General features: G+C 37.4%; 1 protein-coding gene across 1 annotated transcript in view; it reads right to left on the bottom strand.

Annotated features, from left to right (window-relative positions):
- The window catches only part of KCNN2 (potassium calcium-activated channel subfamily N member 2), a 234,330-nt gene that overhangs the window by 182,652 nt on the left and 27,871 nt on the right, over nt 1-23,807 (bottom strand). The gene's annotated exons all lie outside the window — the stretch shown is intronic.

The following is a 23,807-nucleotide window of genomic DNA, read 5'->3' as shown; positions in this document are numbered from 1 at the left end:
GCTAGCCAGGTACACTGTTTTTAGAAAATAGAATAAATAAATGGAGAACTACATTTTGTAAAAATTAAAATAAAAACTTGCTACATGGAAGCTGAAATTATTTTGGAGTCCATGCTTCTGGACAATCATATAAGTAACATCATTTTAAAATAAGGGGCTTGGGCCTATCAGTAATAAGATCCTCCTACAATGAAGTTAAAGATGAACTTGCTGTGGAACCCGTTATCCTCCTCTTTAAGGGTCTAGATTTAAGCCCTTACTCAAATCTAATTATATTCTCCATGAAATCCATTAAGAGTGTCTCTGAAATCAGTTGTAATCTATAATGTAACAACACATTCTTAAAGGAAATCTTATTCTTGGCTTCAGAGAAAACCACAAGAGACCATAGATGAATATGGTAGAAACATTTCTTCCAGCTTTCCCACACCTACAGTATTTTCTATCTCCTTTCTTCTGATCCCTCTTAGCCTTTCCTTGGATTACTATTTGTCTTCAGTCTTTCTTCTTTTAAGAAGGATTCATTTTTCTTATTTCTGTCATTTTTTATACCACACACAAAGGGGAAAAAAAAAGACAGAGAGAAAAAGTGAAAACACTAAGGAGTAAGAAGCTTCCCTAGCTATTCTGTTAAACAAGTCCAAGCCCTAGAAGTCTGTAAACAGCCAGAGGCATTTGGAAGTGTGCCTTGTGAGGGCTACTGGCATTTAGGGCCAGGAAGCAAGGGTGCCAACCATCCTGAGATGCTGGGAGAGCTCCACACCCAAAAAAAGCCTGTCTACTCAAAATGTCAGTAGTGCTCCCCCACTGAGAAATAGTACATATTCCTTTCCTTTTGGTAAGCAGCTGACTTAAGTAGAAAAAATGAGATGAAGGCAACCCATAAGGGAATGGCATATTCTCAGGCAAGCGAACTGCAAGGAGCAAAGGAGGTTAGCAGAGCAGACTTTCCACACGGTTGGAAGTAGGTAGTCTCCTGCTGTGGAGTCAGGAAAGTAGTTTTCCTACTATTCAGATTGTTACAAATTCCCATTTAAGGTTAATTATTCTGAAGTTTATAGCTACTTCCCATGCTATTTTTCCATGTGGTTTCTGCCATCAGTGCTACTCTGAAAGGACAAGAATTTGATAGCAAAAACTGTCACATCTGTCTAATACTTCAAGGAGATGGAGAACCAACAGATTCTCTCATAATAACCACATAAAAATCTGGATAAATTGTTATAATAATATAATGGCTTTATCATAACTTTTCATCAAAGTGACAGATGCTCTGGCAGACAATAAAAATTCTATTTTTCCAGTTTACTAGTAAAGTAGAAGATCATAAATAAAGCAGACCAAGTTGACTATAGAAATATTCTTATTCACTCTCACCATTTTCAATACCACGTTGGCATAAAGGATTTCAGTAATGAGGACACACAAAAGATTTCATAGATATAGTGATAGATGCCTTCTAAATTTTTTATCAGTGAACATTTATTGAGTACTGTACAGCTCTAAAGGAATGAGACTTAAAGTTAATATGTTTATATCCAAAAGAATGGGCCCCAAAGACTAGTTACTTGGAGAGTATATATACTTTCCAAAGATGCTGTCATTCTTCTCTTTGAAGAATGCTTGATAATAAAACTAGTAGTGTTTTAAATTCATATTTTAGTTTCCACCAAAAACACTACTACCCTGCTTGAGCATCTCCTTTATTTACCAAACTTGGTGCAAAATGACTTGGCAGTTTACAAAAATCAAATCTACCCCCCAAAAGGGCTAAGAATCACCAAGGCTCCAGATAATCCAAAGGCGTGCTGAAGATTCTGAGCACAATTCCAAGCAAGGCATTTTTCATACCATTCTGGGCAATGGCAGCATACATGCAGAGTAAGAACCCTCCCAGGTAACTGGTAAATAAATAATAATTTGAATACATAATTCTGGTACACTGCTTCCCAAGGGTCTCCTACCTTTTCAGGACTGGCCCTTCTTCCATGACTCACAGCACATGTGCTCTTCTCACCTCACTCAACTCTCCAGGATCTCAACCTTCTCTTTTCAAGCCTTTTTATTGCTTCCCTCTACTCCCTCCCCTGACTAGACTCTATTGAGTCACATCATTTCAACCATTATCTCATCACCACATGCTTAGCCACCTCAACTCCATTTACCTTTTGGGAGCCTGTCCAGAGAATTCCCAACCTGGACCTGATGTACAGACTACTATAGTGGAACAGGGTCACCCTACACCTGTACCTTGAAGCTCAGTTTAGCCCGCAGTCTCACCCAGTGATGCTCCCCATCCCTCATAGCATCTGCTCTGAACAATCATCTCTCTCCTCAAGGGCCTCCTTTGTTTCCTTATCTGTCAGAATCCATTTCCTGCCAAGTAACTCTTCTCTTTTATATGAATAACTTTTGCTCCACCTGTGTAAAGCTAATGTTACACCAATATGCAGTTCTCTTGCATTGAAAGCCTAACTTTTCTGCCTTCTTCTCAGTACACAATCAAGCTCACATCTCTACCATTCATTAAATATAAAACGGCACAAGCAAATGAGAACCTCCATTAGCTTTATATCTGCCCTAGATTGTGGTTATTTCCTTACTTCTTTTTCACCTTCCAACACACTTCATCTGTTTTTCTCTATATCACTCAACCAATACTACCCTTGCTAAGGTCACTAAAGATATCTTAATTATGAAATACAATCCTTTGTGTAAGAACTCCCAAATCTAGGTGCTTACATAGGAGAGACTTCTTCAGTCCACCCTCCATTTTGTATTGTACTAAGAGACCAGAAAAATAAGAGGCACTCAAGCCAAGCTCACAGCAATGGGTTAATCTGCACTGACACAGGGAGGATGGGGAAGAGGGGAGGCAAAACTGTAGCTACTCTCAGAAAGAATGGTTTTGCACAAGCTGTCCATATCCTTGAAAGATAAGTAAAAACATTTTTGCAAAATGTTTACATAACTCCAGGACAGGATGTCTACAGATTAACTGATGTGTGATTTATAGTTATTAATATATGGTTATTATTTCCCTAAACTTCTCCTATATAAAAGCCCCTCTAATTTTCTGTACTTTGTAGCAATTTGTAATTTTGCAAATTTTTGCCCAACTGCAGTTGTAATATCCATCAATAAATCACTGTGCTTGAATTTTTCAGAGACTTGGTCTTGCTCCTTGACATTTTAGTGTCAGAATTGTGAGATTCAAAGGTACATTATCTCCAGCAAGCCTTGAGAAATTGAGGACACAGAACCTTTGGTACCAGATCTCTCTGGACCCACTAGCAGGTCAATAATCTCTTGAATCTTGAGTCCACTCTCCTTTGCATAGAAGCTGTTTGAGACTTATTGAAGGATCTGATCTTGTTTTATTCTTGCAAGAATTTACTTCCATTAGTGCAATAGTATGGAGATCTGGTGGTGTGGTGCATAAGGCATTTGACTGCTAACCAGACGGTTGGCAGTTCAAATCCACCATCCACTCCATGCAAGTCAGATGGAGCAATCTACTTCCAAAAAGATTTATTACTTCAGAAACCCAAAAGGGGTTGCTATCAGTCTGAATTGACTCGATGGCAGTGAGTTTGTTTTTTTTAAGTGCAGTAATAGTGGCTCTGGGTTTTGTGTAAAAAAGTGTCCTAGAAGTTTGTTTTGTTTTGTTTTGTTTTTTGTAGGAACTCTGGTAGCGTAGTGCCAAAGGCACTTGACTGCTAACTAGAAGGCTGGTGGTTCAAACCCACCAGCCACTCCTCAGAAGGAAGGTTGGGCAATATACTTCCGTAGTGATACTGCCTCAGAAACCCAAGGAGGGGTTGCTTTGAGTCGGGTCTGACTTGACGGCATATAACAACAACAGAAGTTTGTGTACTTATGGAATCTCAAACTCTGTAAACTGCAAGGCAAATCCCACAGTGATCTCCATCAAGATTTTGTTGAGTCTGGGAATCCTAAATGTTAGACAAACTAAAACCTATTTGAAAATGGGTGGCATAATCTCATTAAAGAGAGTCTGGAAAATGCATGGCCACTTCAGGGTTCTTTCAAATTATCCAGGTTAAGTTTTTTGTGTAGTAAATCAGAAAGAAAGAAAAAAAATAAATCTCCAGAATCAAACAGGCCCATGGCGACACCTATCTTAACTAGTATTTTAAAGCTTCTAGAAAACATGGCAAAATAAACTTGTTTCCCTGAAGGAGACTGCTTCTAAATTAACTGAACAAAACAAGGAACCACAGTGTCAAAATCCTGAAGCTGTTCCCTCTGCCCCTCCATTGGCAATTTCTCTATATTCCCCTCTGCCGCCTTATTCTTCTGACAATGCTCTGTCTGAACTTCCCTTTTTCCCGAAAGCACCAACTGAGAATATAAAGCCTATTCATAAAATGCCTTTTAAACTCCATCCTACAAGCTCCAGGATGGGTACCAGAGAAACAGCTAATGATGTCAGTATATCCTACGTTCTTTGGACTCACAAAGAATTACATAATATTGTAAAGATTTGCCAAAATTGTGCAAGGACCTTTATAAATGTGCTTGTTGTTGTTGTTATATGCCGTCGAGTCGGCCCCGACTCATAGCGACCCCTCCTTGGGTTTCCGAGGCAGTTATCACTATGGAAGTAGGATTGCCCAACCTTCCTTCCGAGGAGTGGCTGGTAGGTTTGAACCACCAGCCTTCTGGTTAGCAGTCAAGTGCCTTAGGCACTATGCTACCAGAGCTCCTATAAATGTGCTAAAGAATTAAAAAGCTTATTAGTTTGGTTACCAGATTTATATCAATAATTCCACATGTTAAGAATGTCCAAGGCAAATAAACTAATGGCCTTACAAGTACAGAATCCTAAGGCACTTGACTGCTAACCAGAGGCTGGAGGTTCAAACCCACCAGCCACTCCTTGGAAGGAAGTTTGGGCAATCTACTTCCGTAGTGATACTGCCTCAGAAATCCAAGGAGGGATCACTATGAGTCGGGTCCAACTCGACAGCAAAACAGCAACAGCAACCAACAAAGTAAATCCAAGCCCTATAGAGGCACTAAATCTGGTACTTACATTTAGTGTAAGAAACCTGAGCATTAAAAAATAGACTGGTATAAGTTAAAGAGGAGCTCTGGTAGCATAGTGCATAAGGCACTTGACTGCTAACCAGAAGGCTAGTGGTTCAAACCCAGCAGCCACTCCTCAGAAGGAAGGTTGAGCAATCTACTTCCACAGTGATACTGCCTCAGAAACCCAAGGAGGGGTCACTCTGAGTTAGTTCGACTTGACTACACATAACAACATAAGTTAAAGAACAAACAAAAAAACAATCTAAACAAGAGGCTCAAGTTTCAACCAATTAGCTTAACATCCTTGATAAATGAGCCTGGATTTCCCCCTCCCTGGGAATGCTGGTATGAGGTTCATTTCCAAAAAATGAGCTTAATATACCAGGAAGTAATTTGGAATTTCAGTGATCACTTTGAGAAAATGAGTTTTCAACTGCTCTTTTTCCTTCCATTTTAGAAAAATGAGTTCTCATTTGTGTTATCTTTTCTTTCCTCTGGAAAACTTCTGTTTAATGCTCAGGTTTTGTCAATGGGTCTGATATCCCTCCATCTGAGACTCTGTGTGGTAGTTAAGGTTGTGTGTCAACTTGGCTGGGCTTGGTTGAGTGGCTGCGCAGCTGGTGACAGTTAATCCCCATGATGAGATTGGCAATCAACTCCATAGTGAGCTCTACCACAAGCAGCTAAGTAGCTGCTTTAGGGATGTGGTCTGTTTCCTGTATATAAGCAGCAGCTTTGGGAATGGTCTCTAGCTTTTGGCACACTTGAACCCTGTATGTAGCCAAGTCATTGTTCAACAGCCTGCCATGCCCTGCCAATCTTGGGATTCATCTGCACTTGAATTAATAGCCTGATGTGTGGTTTGGTTTAGTAACATTGGAATTGTGCCTTTTTACTTGTCAAGCTTGGGCTTTTGAGCCTCAGCAGCCAGAAGCTGTGTGAGTGAAGAAAGCCTCCAGTTTCAATGGGCCAGAAGCAGAAGGCAGAGCTGAAGCCTAAGGTTGAGGGACTCCCACCCAGCCCCTAGAGGTTGGCACTTTGAACTGGGACTTAAAGCCTCCAAAATTGTAAGAGAATATACTCCTGTTTGTTCAAGCCATTCCATTTGGGGTATCTTCTGTTAGAGCAGCACTAGGTAACCATAACATTCCAGAAGTTAGAAAATCTATCAAGAACCTGTTTTCTTTTGTTGAATTAACTCAATTTCAACAACAACAAAAAAAAATTGCTATATATATTTTAAGAAATTAGATACCCCATATGTTTGTCTTGTGTAGTATTGGATAAGCCTGGTTTTTGAGCTGGCTTCATAGACCAGTGAGTTTATATATTTTTTCTGCTCCATTTTGTTCTAAGAGCTTGTCTCTAGTCTAGAATGTTGTTTCTGCCTTATATGAAGTTAAAGATGATGCTGATATTTTTTATGGGACTGTCTAGAATCTCAGTTCTTTTCTCTTTCAAGGAAGACTGCTTCTTGTGCCTGGGCTTTTTGTATGTATTCTGAAAAGCTTTAATATAAGTTAGTCTATTTGAAAAGTGCACTGAAAAAGATAAATTAACAAGGCCTTAAAAAGGAACAAATTATCCTAAATTGCTTCTCTAAAGGATCCTATAAAGCATGCAGAAGAAGCTAGGGTTATGAAAATATAATTTCTTACCTCCATATGGTATTAATTAAATTATAATGTTTCTTCAAAGAATTTACCTAATTGGTTTAATGATAATTAACCATTTGTATAAATTAGTCCTAATATTCCCAGGAATTAATAAAAAAACAATTAATTCTGACAAAAGTTATATATTAACCTTAAAAGCAAAGTATTTCTCAGTAACTTAAGTGAGATATTATAGAAAATACGTTTTAAGAAAAAGAAGTAATTTTTAGTAATGACAAGAAATGAAAGGCTCACGGGACTGAGAAAATTTAGACTCCTAGCCTCTGGCACTGAAAACACCCAGTGGAAAGCAAGAAAATAAAGTAAAAGGCCCTTCAAGACAAGTATATTATAAGCAGTCTTGATGATACCTTAGAGGATCCCTTTAAAAAATGCTGATAAATGTCCCTACCAAGATAACTAACAACACAGTTGAAGTTGCAGCAATAATAATAAGAAGAAATCAACTAAAATAAGAGAGACTGTCTCTATTACCAGGCAACCAAGTCAGACCTGTGCTGCTTCCACTTGAAATAGTGGAACTGTGGTTCCACAAATGACCGAGAGCTCTATTAACTTTTCCCACAGCTTCTGACCTTCAGGAGTAACTAAGACTAAGAAAATAAAGAGAAACAACCTTGCAGACAAGAGAGTTGAAAAAGCTCTTTCTCAAATTACTCTTATCATCATAAGTAAAGAAAGAGATTTCTCAAATTTGTTTATTGTTGACTCTAATGTTTATTAATTAATTCTAGAAAGACTTCTAAAGCATCAACAATTAGCTCAAATAGAAGAAACTGGAACTCGAGAAAGAGCTAAACTACTTACTAAGAAAATAATAAATGTTAAAAGGAAAATAATTATCTCTTGTCTTTCAAAACACCAAGGCCAACTTAAACATATATAAATGAATTATGATTAACTGATTCTTTTTATTACGCCACAGAGAAAAGATATCTTGAAACTTGTTTTAATAATGAGTATGTTCACTTTGCCACTTAAAACACTGTACTACTAGAAATATGCAACAAGGATAAGAAATTTGAAAGGTTTATTAAAAGAGAATTTATTTGACACAGTCAAAGTTCTTAATTGCTGCAAATAAAAGTTTAATTGGTTAATTTATGAAAAAAAATTAAAGCTTTAATGTCAAACAATAAAGAACTGAGTTTCTTGCTGTTAAGATAAAAATTCTTTAATGACTAAGTTAGAGAGTTAATTTTATTCTTTGTATAATCTACTTCTAAGGCAAAACTTCAACAGAATAAATTCCTGAATCTAAAAAGCTATGAAATATGTTAAAATCTTAACAAAATATGGTCAATCTTGATAGTCTTATTTCCTTAGTTTACTATTTATTCTATGTAATCTGCATAGGAGTCAAAAATTCTATGTCTCTGCATTTGTATTAATTTTTATTATATCTTAAGATTATTATGTTATATCTGAAGCTCTTTGAAAATAAAGTCAGTCATTATGTTTGGAGAAGTTTTCATCTAGAATTTCCTTTTAATTAACTTTATTTGGCTTTGCTTTACTTTTATATAATTCCCATCAAGTCTTTCACTTTATGGAATTATTAGTAAATGTTAGCCACAAACATTTAAAAATTGTCATTTGTAGGTATTTACCATTTTGCTGATTAACTGAAAACACTTGACCACCTTAAAAAACTAAATTGTAAGTTTTATCATGGTCTGAAAGCAAGAAAGAAGGAAAAATGACTGGTAAAAAGTTTTTCTTTTAGGAGAGGTGGGAAGAAAAAGCAGCTTTGTCTTAAAATTGAACGTCTGATTATGCTAGAATACAAAAGAATAAAAGCTAATCATGAGAGTACAAACAAGTTTTAGAAGGTCCAAAGGGAAGTAAACTTTGCTTGGTTTATTAATACCTGAAAATAATAAATTTTAAAAAAACAATGAAATGTTAAGAGAATAAATATGAGAAGCAGAAAGACAAAAGTAGGTTTAAAATAAAAGGAATTATGTAATTAGCTAACAGACCAGATAGCTGGGAAAAAAAAGTATGTAGGAAAAGAAAGTTTGTAAATGAAGAAAAGAAAGTCTGTGTAAGTGAAAAGAAGACAAAATACAGCTGAAATGAAAGTTAAAGAAAAGAATTAAAGTATTAGGAAAAGAGCATGAAAACAGTAAGATAATAGAAGACAGTAGAACAGACTACAAATCTAAGGATACTTTAAAATTCAGGTATTTATTAATATACGAAAATCAAAACTTAGAATCTGCTTCAGAAAATAAATGTTTAAGGTATGAAATTAAAAGCTAACATGGCTAACTTTGCTATAGCAGCTTCAGATAATTTATGATATTAAACTCAAAATTACCATGAGGGATGTGATTACTACAGACAAAATAAGTCATGAAAATAAAAAATAATATATTTTAAATATTTTAATGCACTGTCCCAGTGTATTCCAAAAAATAGACATATTTTAAATTTTCTTATTGATATCTGTACATCCTTAGAGAAACATGTTCATACAGTGCAGACCCTGAGTGCCCAATTATTTTGTTAGCTATCCCTATTATATAAATTTCTACACCTTACCCTTTTGGTCAAGAGCTCTGGTGGAATAGTGCCTAAGGCATTTGACTGCTTACCAGAAGGCTGGCAGTTCAAACCCACCTGCCAGGCCTTGGAAGGAAGACTCGGAAATCTATTTCTGTAGAGATACTGCTCCAGAATCCCAAGGAGGGGTCGCTATGACCCCCTTGGTCAGGCAGCAGAAACAAGAAACCGTCTTTAAGTGCCCTAATGGCCAGAAGCAGATGGCATCTGAAGCAGAAAGCTGATCCCAAGATCACGGAACAAGACTTCCAGGAGCTCACTGAAATTTTTGGACTTTGCTTTATAATTGTTATTCTTATGTTATTACTGTTTCATTATTGTGGACTTCTTCCTTACTTGTTCATTAAGAACACTGTTTAAGTTTTATATTTCTCTCCTTAATAATTGCTTCTAATGTATATTAGAGAAGTTACATTTGTGAAGCTGGCTCAATCAGTAGCTGATGCCAGCAATTTAACTGAATGTTATATCTATCATCTCCACCCCTTCCCCCAGACATGAAAATTCAGACCTTTAACAATCCCTGTTTTAAACTGCAGCCTCATACCTGACATTCCTAAAAATGTTGGTTCTTGGCTGGTTCCATTTGATAGACTAAATTGATTATTTTAATTATTATAATAATAGTCATAGAGTTTTTAATTAAATGTTTTATGAAATGTATGCCAAATGTTTGTACTCATCATCCAACGACACATGCTATGCAAAAAAGATCACGTACTTTAAAGAAACCACTATTCCTTAGAAAACAGTTTGTTTCTTTACCTTGGTTAGTGGCCCTCTCTACCAAGTATTTCTAATACTTCAGTCCTGCTCTACATACCTTTTCCTACAAAGATCACAGAAGTAGAGGCCCAATCTATGGCAAGGCAAAGACAAAGCATATGGTGCCCAGCTACCTTTATGGATAGTGTCTGTGGTCTTAAAAGCCTATCTCCAAAATAGACACCCAATGAAAAGACATAAGAAAAGTAAGTCCATGTAGAAGAAGGCACTCTTATACTAAAATCAAACACAATGCCATCGAGTTGATTGCAATTCATAGCAACCCCCACTGGGTTTCCAAGGCTGTAAATCTTTATAGAAGCAGACTGCCTCATCTTTCTTCTCGCAAAGTGGCTAGTGGGTTCAATCCACTGGCCTTTTGGTTAGCAGCTACATGTCTTAACCGCTACACCACCAAAATTCCTACTCTTATGATAAGCAAAAAACCAAACAAATTCACTGTCATCTATTGATTCTAATCAGTTCTAGTCCATTGTGACCTCCTCTGGGTTTCTGAGGCAGTAAATCTTTACAGAAGAAGATTGCCCAGTCTTCCTTCTGCGGAGTGGCTGGTGGGTTTGAACCACCAGCCTTCTGGTTATCAGTCAGATGCCTTAGGCACTGTGCCACCAGAGCTCCTTACTCTTATAATAGTGATCAGCAAATTTCAAAAGAAATTCTTAATCAAAAGGAGGTATTATGGGAGATTCCTAAAAATTTAGGTGTTTGGCATAGGAGAGGCTTCTGTCCAAGGTGCAGACCTAGTTCCATTTTGTATTATACTAACAGATGTGAAAAGTAAAAGACATTCAAGCTAAGCTTACAGTGTCGGGTTAATCTGCACTGACACAGGGAGGATGGGGAAGAGGGGAGGCAGAACTCTAGCTGCTTTCAGAAAGAATGATTTTGTAAAAAGCTGTCCTTATCCTTGAAAGGTAAGTAAAAAATTTGCACAAAATACTTGCACAGGCTAGCTCCAGGACAGGATGTCTATAGATTAATTGATGTGTGACTTACAGTTATAAATATATGACTAATGATTACTGTTTCTCCAAACTTCTCCTACATAAAAGCCCATCTAATTCTCCGTACTTTGGAGCAATTTGTAATTTTGCAAATTGTTGCCCAATTACAGGTGTAATATTCTCTTTAATAAACCTCTTTGCTTAAATTTTTCAGAGATCAGTCTTGCTCTTTGACACCTCCTATCTTAATTTTTGTCTTACTTGACCCTTCTGACATTGGTCACTCTTTCCTTCCTAAAAAAAAAAAAAAAATTATCTCTTCCCTTGGCTTCTGTGACATGGTGTTTTTTTCATCTGCTGCTTCTCTAAAGGGCCCATCTCAGTCTCCACTGAAGGATCTTCTTCCCCTCACACATACCAAGGATGCTCTTCTGGGGACCATCTTTGAGTTCTCTCACTCTATACCTTTCCTGGGTGATCTCATTCATGCTTTCAACCTCCACAACCAGATTTCTCCTATTCTAAGTCATTCTCCATCTTCTAATAACCTTTTTGAAATATAAATTAACAATCCCATTACATTACAGACAAAATTATAACTATTCAAAGCCTCTCCAGTGCCTCCAATATACATACAGTATGTTGTTGTTGTTGTTATGTGCCGTCGAGTCAGCCCTGACTCATAGCGACCCCTCCTTGGGTTTCCGAGGCAGTATCACTACGGAAGTAGGATTGCCCAACCTTCCTTCCGAGGAGTGGCTGGTGGGTTTGAACCGCCAGCCGTCTGGTTAGCAGGCAAGTGTCTTAGCCACTATGCTACCAGAGCTCCCACATACAGTATAGGTATGCACTAATCTGCATTCTCAGTAAACACGACATTTATAATCTGGTTTTGCCTATCTCTCTAATCCCATAGCTTGTTACCCTCCTACATTTCCCTATGCATGGATTATAATGAATTGACAGGTCTCAGAACAACCACCCTAAAGATGCTTCTATGTCTTTGTACATTTTGCTCCTATGGTCCAAAAGTCTGTCCACCTAACAAATTCTTTTATTATTATTTATTTATTTCATTTTTCCAGTGTTTCTTTCCCTCCCCTCCCATCCCTGGTAACCAACAAAGAAAGTTTCCTTCCATATATAAACTTTTCCTTGACTTTTTACAATAATGAACTAATACAGTATTTGTCCTTTGGTGATTGACTTATTTTACTCAGCATAATGTCCTCCAAGTTCATCCATGTTATGTGGTGTTTTGCTGATTCTACATTATTCTTTAGTGTTGCACAGTATTCCATTGTGTGTATGTACCATAGTTAGGTTATCCATTCTTCTGTTGATGGACAACTCACCTGGAAAATTCTTTTTCCCTAAAGACCAAACACTAGTCATTTCCTTTAGGACATTTTCCAAAGTGCCACTCATATCCAAAAATGTCCTCCTTTGTCCCACCGTGATCTCTGTATATGCCATTTATTGATGCTGTCACAGTGGACAGTAATGATTTCTTTATAAGAATGTTACCCTTACTTGTCTGAGTGAGGCCCCTTGAGGACAGGAACCATGTCTAACAGGGAGTAGATAATAAACGCTTGCTTAAGAACTACTTTGTTATTTCTCATTAAATACTATAATCACTGGATAGATTCTAATGTTAATTAAACATGCTCATTGAAGATGAGAATACTAAAGCATAATCTCAGTGAAATTTATGGTATTTTTCAAAATTATAGAGAACACATCCTATTCAATGCTAAGTCACTGCAATAACATAATTTTGCTATTCCAAAGGAAATTCCAATAACAGTCTTCTTCAGTCACTTCCTCAGAAAAAAAAAAAAAAAAAAATTACATAGTTGTTTTTAACTATCAGGGGTCTTACCTGGCAACTGAAATGATATATTTTGTTTTATTTTATCATAGTACATATTTCCACTCTAAAGGTGAGGAAGAAATATTTTCTTCTAGTCTCCATATAATCTCCACCCTCAATTGTTGCTCTTCATTTGTTCAGTAATTTATTTAATGAACATCTAGTGTACTGAATAATCACTATTTTCCAAGCACTGTGCTAGGTACTAGCTATGTAATGAGATTTAAAGCAGACATAGGGTCTCCCCCATGGAACAAAAGTCAAGTAAACAGACATAAAAGCATATTTAATAAAGTAATTAAGTCTTTGGGCATGCCATAAGGAAAACAAACAAAGAATGATGTAGAGAACAACAAATTGGAGGTGACAGCAAATGTGGTGATAAGGGAAAACCTTCAGAGAAGTGTCATTTAAGGGAAGGATAAGAGAAGAGATGGCCAGGTAAACAGCCACCAGAATAAAATTCTAGGCAAAGAAAATAGAACAAGTTCCTTAACCTTATAAAAGATTGTTGTTGTTGTTATGTGCCAACGAGTCAGACCTGACTCATAGCGATCTCTCCTTGGGTTTCTGAGGCAGTATCACTATGGAAGTAGATTGCCCCATCTTCCTTCCGAGGAGTGGCTGGTGGGTTTGAACTGCCAGCCTTCTGGTTAGCATCAAGTGCCTTAGGCACTACACTACCAGAAAGGAAAAAATTCTAAAAATCACAGTTATTCAGCAACTCATTTAATGTCAAGTGTTAAAATCCAAAAATAAAAATATTCTCATTACATTCTATATAATCAATGTAACATATGATCTATTTCAAGTTCACTTATAGGGGAATTAAAGTAATTACAAAATGACTGATATTAAAGCATCTCTATATTCATTTTTTATATTGATAGTAATAAGAGAAGACAGACTAGGGTGAAAAATATGACAGTTTAATCTGCTTTAATTCTAGAGCTGTGGTCAAATGATCTTTTCCAGAGGTCTAAAGTAGTTTATAGGCATAACACAGAACACGCCCTCAGGCTATGCTACCACACTCTTGAATAGTTCTAGGGAAACTGTTTTATATTCATTCAGGTAACCAAAATGCAACAGATTTCAAGCTCATGGTCTAAGATTAATTGGCAGTGACAGTCATCAACAGAAAGAAGGTTTGGAGTTTACTGAGAGGAGTCTGCTCCCATTATCAGGCCATCTTCTGGCACAGGGATTTCTGTTCAGTCAGCTCATGAGGGTGAGGAGCTCATGAGGACAGATGCCTCATCCTGGGTTCTACATGTGCTTTTTCCTCCTTCAGGAGGCTGCTTGTTCTTGAGGTCTGACTCGGTGCCTTACACATCTTCGATATCCTTTCTAGTTAAACAATCCAGGAAAATCCTCAGCACAAAACTGGTGCTCAAAATTTACACATTGAATAAAATAATTTCAGTCATGTGTTTGTTAAGAAAAGAAGTATGAATAGAATAGTGACAAAAACTCTGAAGAAAAAGCGTAATGAGAACTAAGTAGCCATGATAGATCTTAAAACAAATTAATCATTAAAATCATGCAGTATTGACACATTAATAACTTAGAAGCTAACGGAACAGAAAAGTTGAAAATAGACACAAAAATGCTGGGGATTTCATAATATCATAAAGATGGACTCTTAAATCAGTAGCAAAAATATAGTTTATTGAAAAATGATGTGGTGACAACTAAGAAGCCATGTAGAGAGCAATAAAGTTGAAACTCATACCCAACATACCAAGAAAAATTCCAAGTGTATCAAAGATTTAGATGTGAAATTGGAACTATTAATGTATTAGAACAAATCACCAAATCACATAAAAATTCCCTTGTAACACCAGAGAAAGGAAGACCTTTTAACTCTAACATAAACCCTAGAGCCTTAAAAAAAAAAAAAAAAAAAAGAAAGAAAGATACATTTGAGTATATTAAACTTTCGCTTTTTACATGTGGCAAAGAGAGAGGGAAAAAAAAAACTGAATTTGGGAAATGTTCACAACCCATATTACAATAATTTCCCTAATATATAAAAAGCTTTCTATATAAAATTTGCATAAAATATATACAAATTATTAAGAAAGAAACAACCTGATAGAAAAACGAGCAAAGAATACACAGAAAAAGAAATAAAAATGTCTCTTAAACCTATAAAAAAAAAAAGATGCTCAATCTCACTCATAAGAGGAAAATGCAGTGACAGATTTTTCAACTGTCATATTGGAAAACACCTAAAAGTTTTATCACATTCTATACTATATCTAAACCAAAACCAAACCCACTGCCACTGAGTCGACTGAGACTCACAGCAACCTCCACAGGGTTTCCAAGTCTCTAAATCTTTACAGAAGATTGCCTCATTTTTCCCCTGCAGAGCAGCTCATGGATTCAAACCACCAACCTTTGGTTAGCAGCCTAGTACCTTGTCACCATGCTACCAGAACTCCTTGCTAAACTATAAAGGTACTTACATATTGCAGGTGAGAATCTAAACCAGTTTAGCCCCAAATGAAGTAATTTATCAAGTAATAAATGTACATATTCTCTGACCACGCAATTCCAGTTTTTAGAAATGAAATTTGTCATGTTTATCTGAACACGTGATGAATAGTAAAAATACATGGTTATTTGTTATAGTATCACTTGTTTATTAGCAAAAGATTGGGAATAACTCAAATGCCCACTGTGGTAGTTATGTTTATGCATCAACTTGGCTGGGCCTGGTTGAGTGGCTGGGCAGCTGGTGGTAGTTATTCCCCATGATGAGACTGGCAATCAACTCTATGGTGGGATCTACCACAAGCAGCTGAATAGCTGCCTTTGGGATGTGGTCTGCTTCCTGTATATAAGGAGAAGCCTCGGGAATGGTACCTAGCCTATGACACGCTTGGACCCTGCATGTAGCCATGTCACTGCTCAGCAGCCTGCTATGCTCTGCCAACCTTGGGACTTAAAATGGACTTAAGTTAATGGCCTGCCATGTGGTTTGGTAAAATCAGAACTGTGCCTTTTTATTTGTCAACCTTGGGGCTTCTTAGCCTCAGCAGCCAGCACCTGTCTGAGTGGAGAAACACCTCCAGCTCTGGTGGGCGGGGAGCAGGAGGCAGAGCTAGACCTCAAGGTTGAGGGACTTTCACCCAGCCCCTAGAGCCTGGTACTTTGAACTAAGACTTAAAGCCTCCAAAATGTAAGAGAATAAACTTCTATTTGTTAAGGCCATCCCATTTGTGGTATATTCTTGTCAGAGTAGCACTAGGTAACCAGAACACCCACTAATAAGAAAATGGGTTCAACAAATTACGGATGTCCATAAAATGGAATACTATGCCATTTTTAAAGATGTGGAAGGTTGCAATCTTGCTATTTACTATTACAGAAAGATCACTAGTACATACTGAGTCAAAACATAGTGAAGAACAGAGCAGTTTGTATAACAGCAGAATTTATGTATTTTTAAAAGGGGTAGCATATATGTTTGTATTCATTATATACATAAAATATCTCTGGAATGATATTTGAGAAGTTAATGATAAGACTTGCTTTGTGGAAAGTGAGCTGGGTAGCTAGGGACTAGAGAAGTAAAGGAGAATTTAAACTATATAATATTTAATACCTTTCATTTTGAAATCATGTGAATAAATAAATATAAGTTAATAATAAAAATGAAGGAAAACAATTTTTTAAAAAAGACAAGGAAGATGAGATTCAATGAAATCATTAGGCATTTAAATACACTGCTTTGTCCATATGTGCAAAACTGCAAAACTAGAAAGCAGTAACTGATGTTCAGAATGACAAAACACAGAACTGAACAGACTGAATCCAATTTATAGCAAAAATATTCTGCTTACTAAAGCAAAACCTTGAACCATTACATTACATAACTGTTTTCAACAGCGTGAACAAAAACAAACAAAATTTCTTGGTCAATCTTTAAACCAAGGATTTACTAAAACCAAGGTCTTTTTTCTCATCCAGTTATTGAATGCTTCTTTTTGTAAGGTTTTGTGAATAGTAAAATTAAAAAGTCTCTCTTAGTTTGAGGAGGAACAGAAATATAAATGGAGGATTACAGTGGCACACACTAAGTGCCACAGCAGAGGAGTGAAGAAGACACTAAGGAAATAAAGGGGAGGCTGCATCAGCTAATAGAACCTGGTGCCTGGTCCTCCCTTCCACAGTGATTGCCCTGAAACTTTATACAATTCATTGCTACGAACTTCATTATTATGAACCTCCATGTGCAGTTTTAGGGCATTTAGGGGCTAAAGGCTCAAAACAAAACACAGAAATGTGTTTATCCCAAAGAGAGGTCCCTTACTTACAAAAAAAAAAAAAAAAAAGGAGTTCTGGTGGTGCAAAGGTTGAGCCATTTGTCTACTAACCTAAAGGTTGGTGGTTTGACTCACCAGCCACTCCGCAAAAGGAAGATGAAGCAGTGTTTCTGTAACAATTTATAGCCTTGGAAATCAAATGAGGGTCACAATGAGTCAGAATCAAGTCGATGGCAGTGAGTTTGGTTTTGGTTTCCTTAAAAAACTAACTTTCGGATGAATCGAGCAGAAAAACCACTACAAAGGCAAGACAAATAACGAGGTTTTGCTTTATTAAGTCACTGACAAGGCTTAATAGGCAGAGAAGACCACAATCCTATTCACAGGCCAGACTACTGTAAAAACAGTTTCAGTAAGATATTTCCTCTGAGATAAGCAGAGAACTGTAGAAGGAAAAAACAGAAGAGCTGCAGTCAGAATTCGCAGATCCTCGGATAATTGGGGAAAAAACAAACAAAGCTGATGTTTTTCTTTCCCTAGCCACTCATCCTGTAGCCTTTTTTTCCTATTTGGAGCCTCATGAACATTCCAGCAGCCCTGTGCACTTATGTTGCCCTGAGATTTTTCTGCCTCCAAGGAGGAAGATTTGAGAACTAAAACAGTAAAGTATTAACCACTGAATGTCTTGCTTCTCCCTGAGAGAAGAGAGTAGAGGAAATAACTCACCAAAAATGCAGGAAGCCAAGGTTCAGGTCCTAGATATATTTGTAACCTACTATACAAGCAGGATTCCTGGTGGCACAGTGGTCAAAAGCTCAGCTGCTAAATAAAAGGTTAGAGGTTTGAACCCACTAGCTGCCCTACAGGAACAAGATATGACAGTCTGTTCTATAAAAATTAACAGCTTAGGAAACACTGTGGGGCAGTTCTACTCTGTCCTATAGGGTTGCTGTAAGTTGGAACTGACTTGAAGGCCATGGGTTTTGGAACTATTATAAGAAGTCATTTAAACTTTGAGGACCACAGTCCCATCATCTAAAGGAAGGTACAACAATGAAACAAACATATCATGTGCTGTGGCCAACACCATGAGTTGGCTAACCCAACCATTCCCATCCCTCTTCTCTCCTGCCCATCTCCACTAGAGAGACTTGGAAAATAAAATATTCCCTTTGCCAGACTCATGTGCACCTTCATGTAGCCATGTGATGCAGTTCTGGCCTAAAGTCATAAGCAAACTGTTACTGGAAGATGTTTTGGAATGTCATTGCTTTTTTGGATAAAAAGGCCAGGTCATACTGGCATACAATTCTCCCTTCATTTCCTCCAACCTTAAATAGAAGCGATAACTGGATCTATAGCAGCCATCTTGTGACCATGAAGAAAAAGCCAAAAGAATCACAGTAATTCTGATCTAAATTTACGTAAGATAATTTAAAATTGGTTGCAGCAGTACATCAACAAGGAATTGCCAGAAATTCAAGTCAGATTCAGAAGAGGAAATGGAATGAGTGATATCACTGATGATGTCACTTGGATCCTGGCTGAAAGCAGAAAATACCAGAAGGATGTTTTACCAGTATTTTATTCACTATACAAATGTATTCAACTGTGTAGAACATAAAAAAAATTATGGATGACATTGTGAAGAATGGGAATTCCAGAACACTTAATTGTGCTTATGAGGAACCTGTACATAGATGGAGAGGAAGTTGTTCAAACAGAACAAGGGAACACTGCATGTTTAAAATCAGGAAAGGTGTGTGTTAGGGTTGTATCTTTTCACCATACTTACTCAATCTGTACACTGAGCAAATAATCCAAGATGGTGGACTATCTGAAGAAGAACACAGCATCAGGATTGGTGGAAGACTCATTAACAACTTGATGATATGCAGACGGCACAACCTTGCTTAACTAAAGTGAAGAGAACTTGAGGTACTTACTAATGAAGATCAAAGCCTTCGCTATGGACTATATTTCAAAATAAATAAAACAAAATCTTCACAACTAGACCAACAAGCAACATCATGATAAATGGAGAAAAGTTGAAGCTGTCAAGAATTTCATTTTATTTGGACCCATAATCAATACCCATGGAAACAAAAGAGGTATTACATTGAGAAAATTTGCTGTGAAAGACCTCTTTAAAGTGTTACAAAGCCCAGATTTCCCTTTGAGGACTAAGGTGTGCCTGATCTAAGTCACAAAATTTTCAATCGCCTCACATGGACGTGAAAGCTAGACAATGAAGACTGAAGAACTGTTGCCTTTGAATTATAATGTTGGCAAAGAATATTGAATATATCATAGGCTGCAAGAAGAAGGAACAAATCTGTCTCAGAAATATAGCCAGAATGCTCCTTAGAAGTGAGGATGATGAGACTGGAGAGATTTTACTTCATGTATTTTGGACATATTATCAGGAGAGACCAGTCCCTGGAGAAGGACATCATCCTTAGCAAAGTAGAGGGTTAGCAAAAAAGAGGAAGACCCTCAACAAGATGGATTGGTCCAGTAGCTGGAACAATGGGCTCAAGCATAGCAACAACTGAGGTTGGCACAGAACTGGGCAGTGTTTCATTCTGATGCACATAGTGTTGCTATGAGCTGGAACTGACTCAATGGCACCTAACAACAATTCCAATTGTGACATCTCAAGCCACAAAACTAGCAGCCACTCACCTTATCTGTCTAAGCTATTGTGAATTGGGTTTTGTGTTATATGAGCAGTTGAAAGTGTGCCTATATTATATACATTAAAGTGCTCGTAAAGATCTATAAAAGAGAAAGAATAATTATTAACTTAAACACTTTAAGGAGAGAGCAGCCAACTTGTGTGGAATGTATCTCATGTATTAGAATTTAAAGCACAATTACCACTGAGTGGTAGAGTTGTTTCTTGGTGGGTGGCTTTTGTTCATGGCTTTTAAATACCAACCAACTGCTCAGAATATCTGGTAGTATGACTCAGAGGAAACACACACACATTTTGGAGCCTCAGAAGCTTGGATTTAACTTCTGCCCTGACCACTTAACAAGCTGAGTGATGATTTTTCAGCAATATCGTAAACCTTAGTTTACTGAGCTACAAAATAAAATAAAATATTGTCAAAACCATATGATTATTACGAAGCAATCATCCACTCCACTAACATAGTAAAAATGACCCATGAATAAAAAATAATACTCTATGGACCCACAAAAGGGGCAAGTACATGAATTAAATGTTAACTTGATGATATTAAAATGGAGAAATTAGCCACGTAACAAGAAAGAATACAGACCCGACCAAAGTCAGTGTTGAAAGGAGCTCTAGAAATCTCAACTGTGCCTCTTTTTGAAAGATGAATTATTTCTGTATTTTAGATTTAACAGTTTCTGAAATTCTCTTCTTCTGACTTAGACAAGAGCTTTTCTACAGACCAAAACCCTAGAATCATATGCTAGGGTCCAGTGATTAGTCAGGTTATCATCAATCCATGTTCTGCTGCTCTTAACACCTACTTAGAATCTTAACCACTTTTCATGCAACTTCTTGCAACTGGGCCCATACTTTCTGTGTTCACTCAGCCATTTACATAAAATTACTTCTCAATGCTCTAGAAAGAGTAATTCTTTTTACTTCATTGGTCTCTCAACAGAACTGATCTCACAGAAAGTACTAGAGTATGAGGCTTATGAGCATGAGCTCCAAAGTTTACAGCTAAACAGATCTAGGTTAGAGTATGGTTCCACCACAGACTAGCTCTGTGACGTCAGACAAATCGTTTAACCTTCTTAAGCCTCAGGTTCATCATCTGTTGTTGTTAGCTGCCATCAAGTAGGCCCTCGTATCATGACAAACTCATTCACAATGGAACAAAACGCTGCCTAGACTTATGCCATTGCAATGATTACTTCTCAACTGGACCATTGTGACCTAGAGGGTATTCACTGGCTGATTTTCAGAAATAGGTTGTCAAGCCATTCTCGTTAGTTCATTTTAGTCTGGAAACTCTACAGAAGCCTGCTGAGCATCAAAGCAACTCTCAAGCCTCCACTGACAGTCAGTGGTAGCTGCACATGAGGTGCGCTGGCTAGGAACTGAACTGGGTCTCCCACCTGGAAGGCAGAAGTTCTAGTACAGAACCACCACTGACCCTCCCTTTATTTGTTAAGGAGGCCTAATCAGAGGACCTCTCTCAGAGGATTGTGAGAGGACTAAATGAGATAGTGCTCAACAAATATTAGTTAGTTTCAAAATAAGTGTTTCAGTATTGTGGCTATTGCCATAATAGTTGGTCTCCAATAAATGTAATCTTAACATAGGTGGAGTAAGAGTGGATAAACACAGAGATTGACATGACAGCCTGAAGCTACTAGAAGGATGAGAACCAAGGTTAGAGGAAATGAGAAGCTGGAACAAAATTCTTCCATGATCAGATTTTTACTTGTTTTCCACTGACATGTTTATTTTAATTGCCTATAAGTTATGGTAGGAGCTCTGGTGGTGCAGTGCCTAAGGCATTTGACTGCTAATCAGAAGTCTGGTGGTTCAAACCCACCAGCCACTCCTTGGAAGGAAGATGAGGCAATCTACTTCTGTAGTGATACTGCCTCGGAAACCCAAGGAGGGGTTGCTATGAGTCAGGTCTGACTTGACGGCACATAACAACAACAACACAAGTTATGGTAAGGAGCTCTGGTGGGGCAGATGTACTCTGTCACATGGGTTCACTATGAGCTGAAATCGACTCAACAGCATCTAATAACAACAACATGGCAACTGCTATTTTTGTACATATTTCTGACATTATTTTGGGCTCATTATGTTTTGTTCATTGCTTCTTTTTTTCTCTTTTATTGTTTTACTTTGAGCTACAAGAGGATATTAAAACATTTTCTTTTCCCTTACTGGCTTAAATATTACAAATTTTGTTTCATCTCTTTCAGTGATTAATATTATAATTTTAGCAAATCTGAATGTTTAACAATGTCTGAAGGTGATTAAAATTTCCATCCTTCTCCCAAGCAATACAGGACCCTTGTTGTTGTTGTTGTTATGTGCCATCAAGTCAAACCCGACTCATAGCGACCCCTCCTTGGGTTTCTGAGGCAGTATCACTACGGAAGTAGGATTGCCCAACTTTCCTTCCGAAGAGTGGCTGGTGGGTTTGAACCGCCAGCCGTCTGGTTAGCAGGCAAGTGTCTTAGCCACTATGCTACCAGAGCTCGGCTGTTGTTGTTGTTAGGTGCTGATAAGTTGGCTTCAACTCATAGTGACCCTATGTACAACAAAACAAAACACTGCCTGGTCCTGTGCCAGCCTCACAATCCTTGCTATACCTGAGCCCATTGTGGCACCCACTGTGTCAATTCATCTTGTTGAGGGTCTCCCCTTTTTGCTGACCCTCCACTTTACCAAGCATCCTTCTCCAGGGAATGGTTTCTTCTGACAACATGACCAAAGTAGGTGAGACCAAGTCTGGCCATTCTTGCTTCCAAGGAGCATTCCAGCTGCACTTCTTCCAGGACAGATTTGTTCATTCTTTTGGAAGTCCATAGTACTTTCAGTATTCTTTGTCAACACCACAACTCAAAAGCATCAACTCTTCCTTGGTCTTCCTTGTTCATTGTCCAGCTCTCGCATACATACGAGGTGACTGAAAACACCATGGCTTGGGTTGGCGTACCTTAGTCTTCAAGCAGACATCTTTGCTCTTCAGCACTTTTAAGAGGTCTTTTGCAGCAGATTTGCCCAGTGCAATATGTCATGTGATGTCTTGACTGCTGCTTCCATTGGTGTTGATTGTGGAACCAAGTGATATGAAATCTTTAACAACTTAAATCTTCAATACAGGACCCTGGGATATTTTAATTCTTATCCCCGTTCCTCTCTCTGTCTATATTATTGATGTCTGGTATTTTCCTTGTATCTGGCTTTTCAAACATTATGTTGATGAGTATAATTATTATAGTAATTTTTGTTTAGACTTACTAGCATATTTTCTTCCTTCTTTGCTGATCCAGCTTTTTATTTCTGGGTTCTGTTGTCTTTTTGTTACAGCACAGCTTTTAGTAATTGCTTCTGCTCTTAATCTTGTCTCCTGCTCAATCTTTATATATGAAAATATCTTTCACTTTTCTTACCCTGAAAGTTATTTTACCTGTGTGTAGACTTCTAGGCTGACCATATTTTCATTGAGAACTTTGAGGGCAACTGCAATTATTTTACATGGACTTTTATTTCACCAGTCTGGATAGTATTTCTGAAATTTAGACATAGGCATAATGCTTCCACACACATCTGCCTCTAAAACAAAGGCAGTTAATTCTTAGTCTTTGTTGAGGTCCGCATCATTACTTGAAACATGAAATTTTGCAAGGTGTCATAATGCAGTGATGGTCTTTGGTGGATGAGGTGGGTACAACCACTAGGCTGTTGAGATATATAAGCTTGGTTTTTCATTAAATGAGTTGATTGTTGGGTCTTTTCAGACTTTGTGTTTTTTTTTTTTTTTTTTAAAGTTTGTGTATGTGTATGTGTGTTTTCCTTCTGTCAACTCTTGTATACTGCTATAACTGAGCTACCTAAGTGTAACAAGTCTCTTCCCTCAATCATCTCTTTCCTTCCTCATTTTAT

This window comes from Orycteropus afer, unplaced genomic scaffold (genome assembly GCF_000298275.1).
Source record: "Orycteropus afer afer isolate SDZICR_OR568_19922 unplaced genomic scaffold, OryAfe1.0 scaffold00562, whole genome shotgun sequence".
Classification (NCBI taxonomy): domain Eukaryota; kingdom Metazoa; phylum Chordata; class Mammalia; order Tubulidentata; family Orycteropodidae; genus Orycteropus; species Orycteropus afer.
This window is presented reverse-complemented; position numbering and strand designations above follow the sequence as displayed.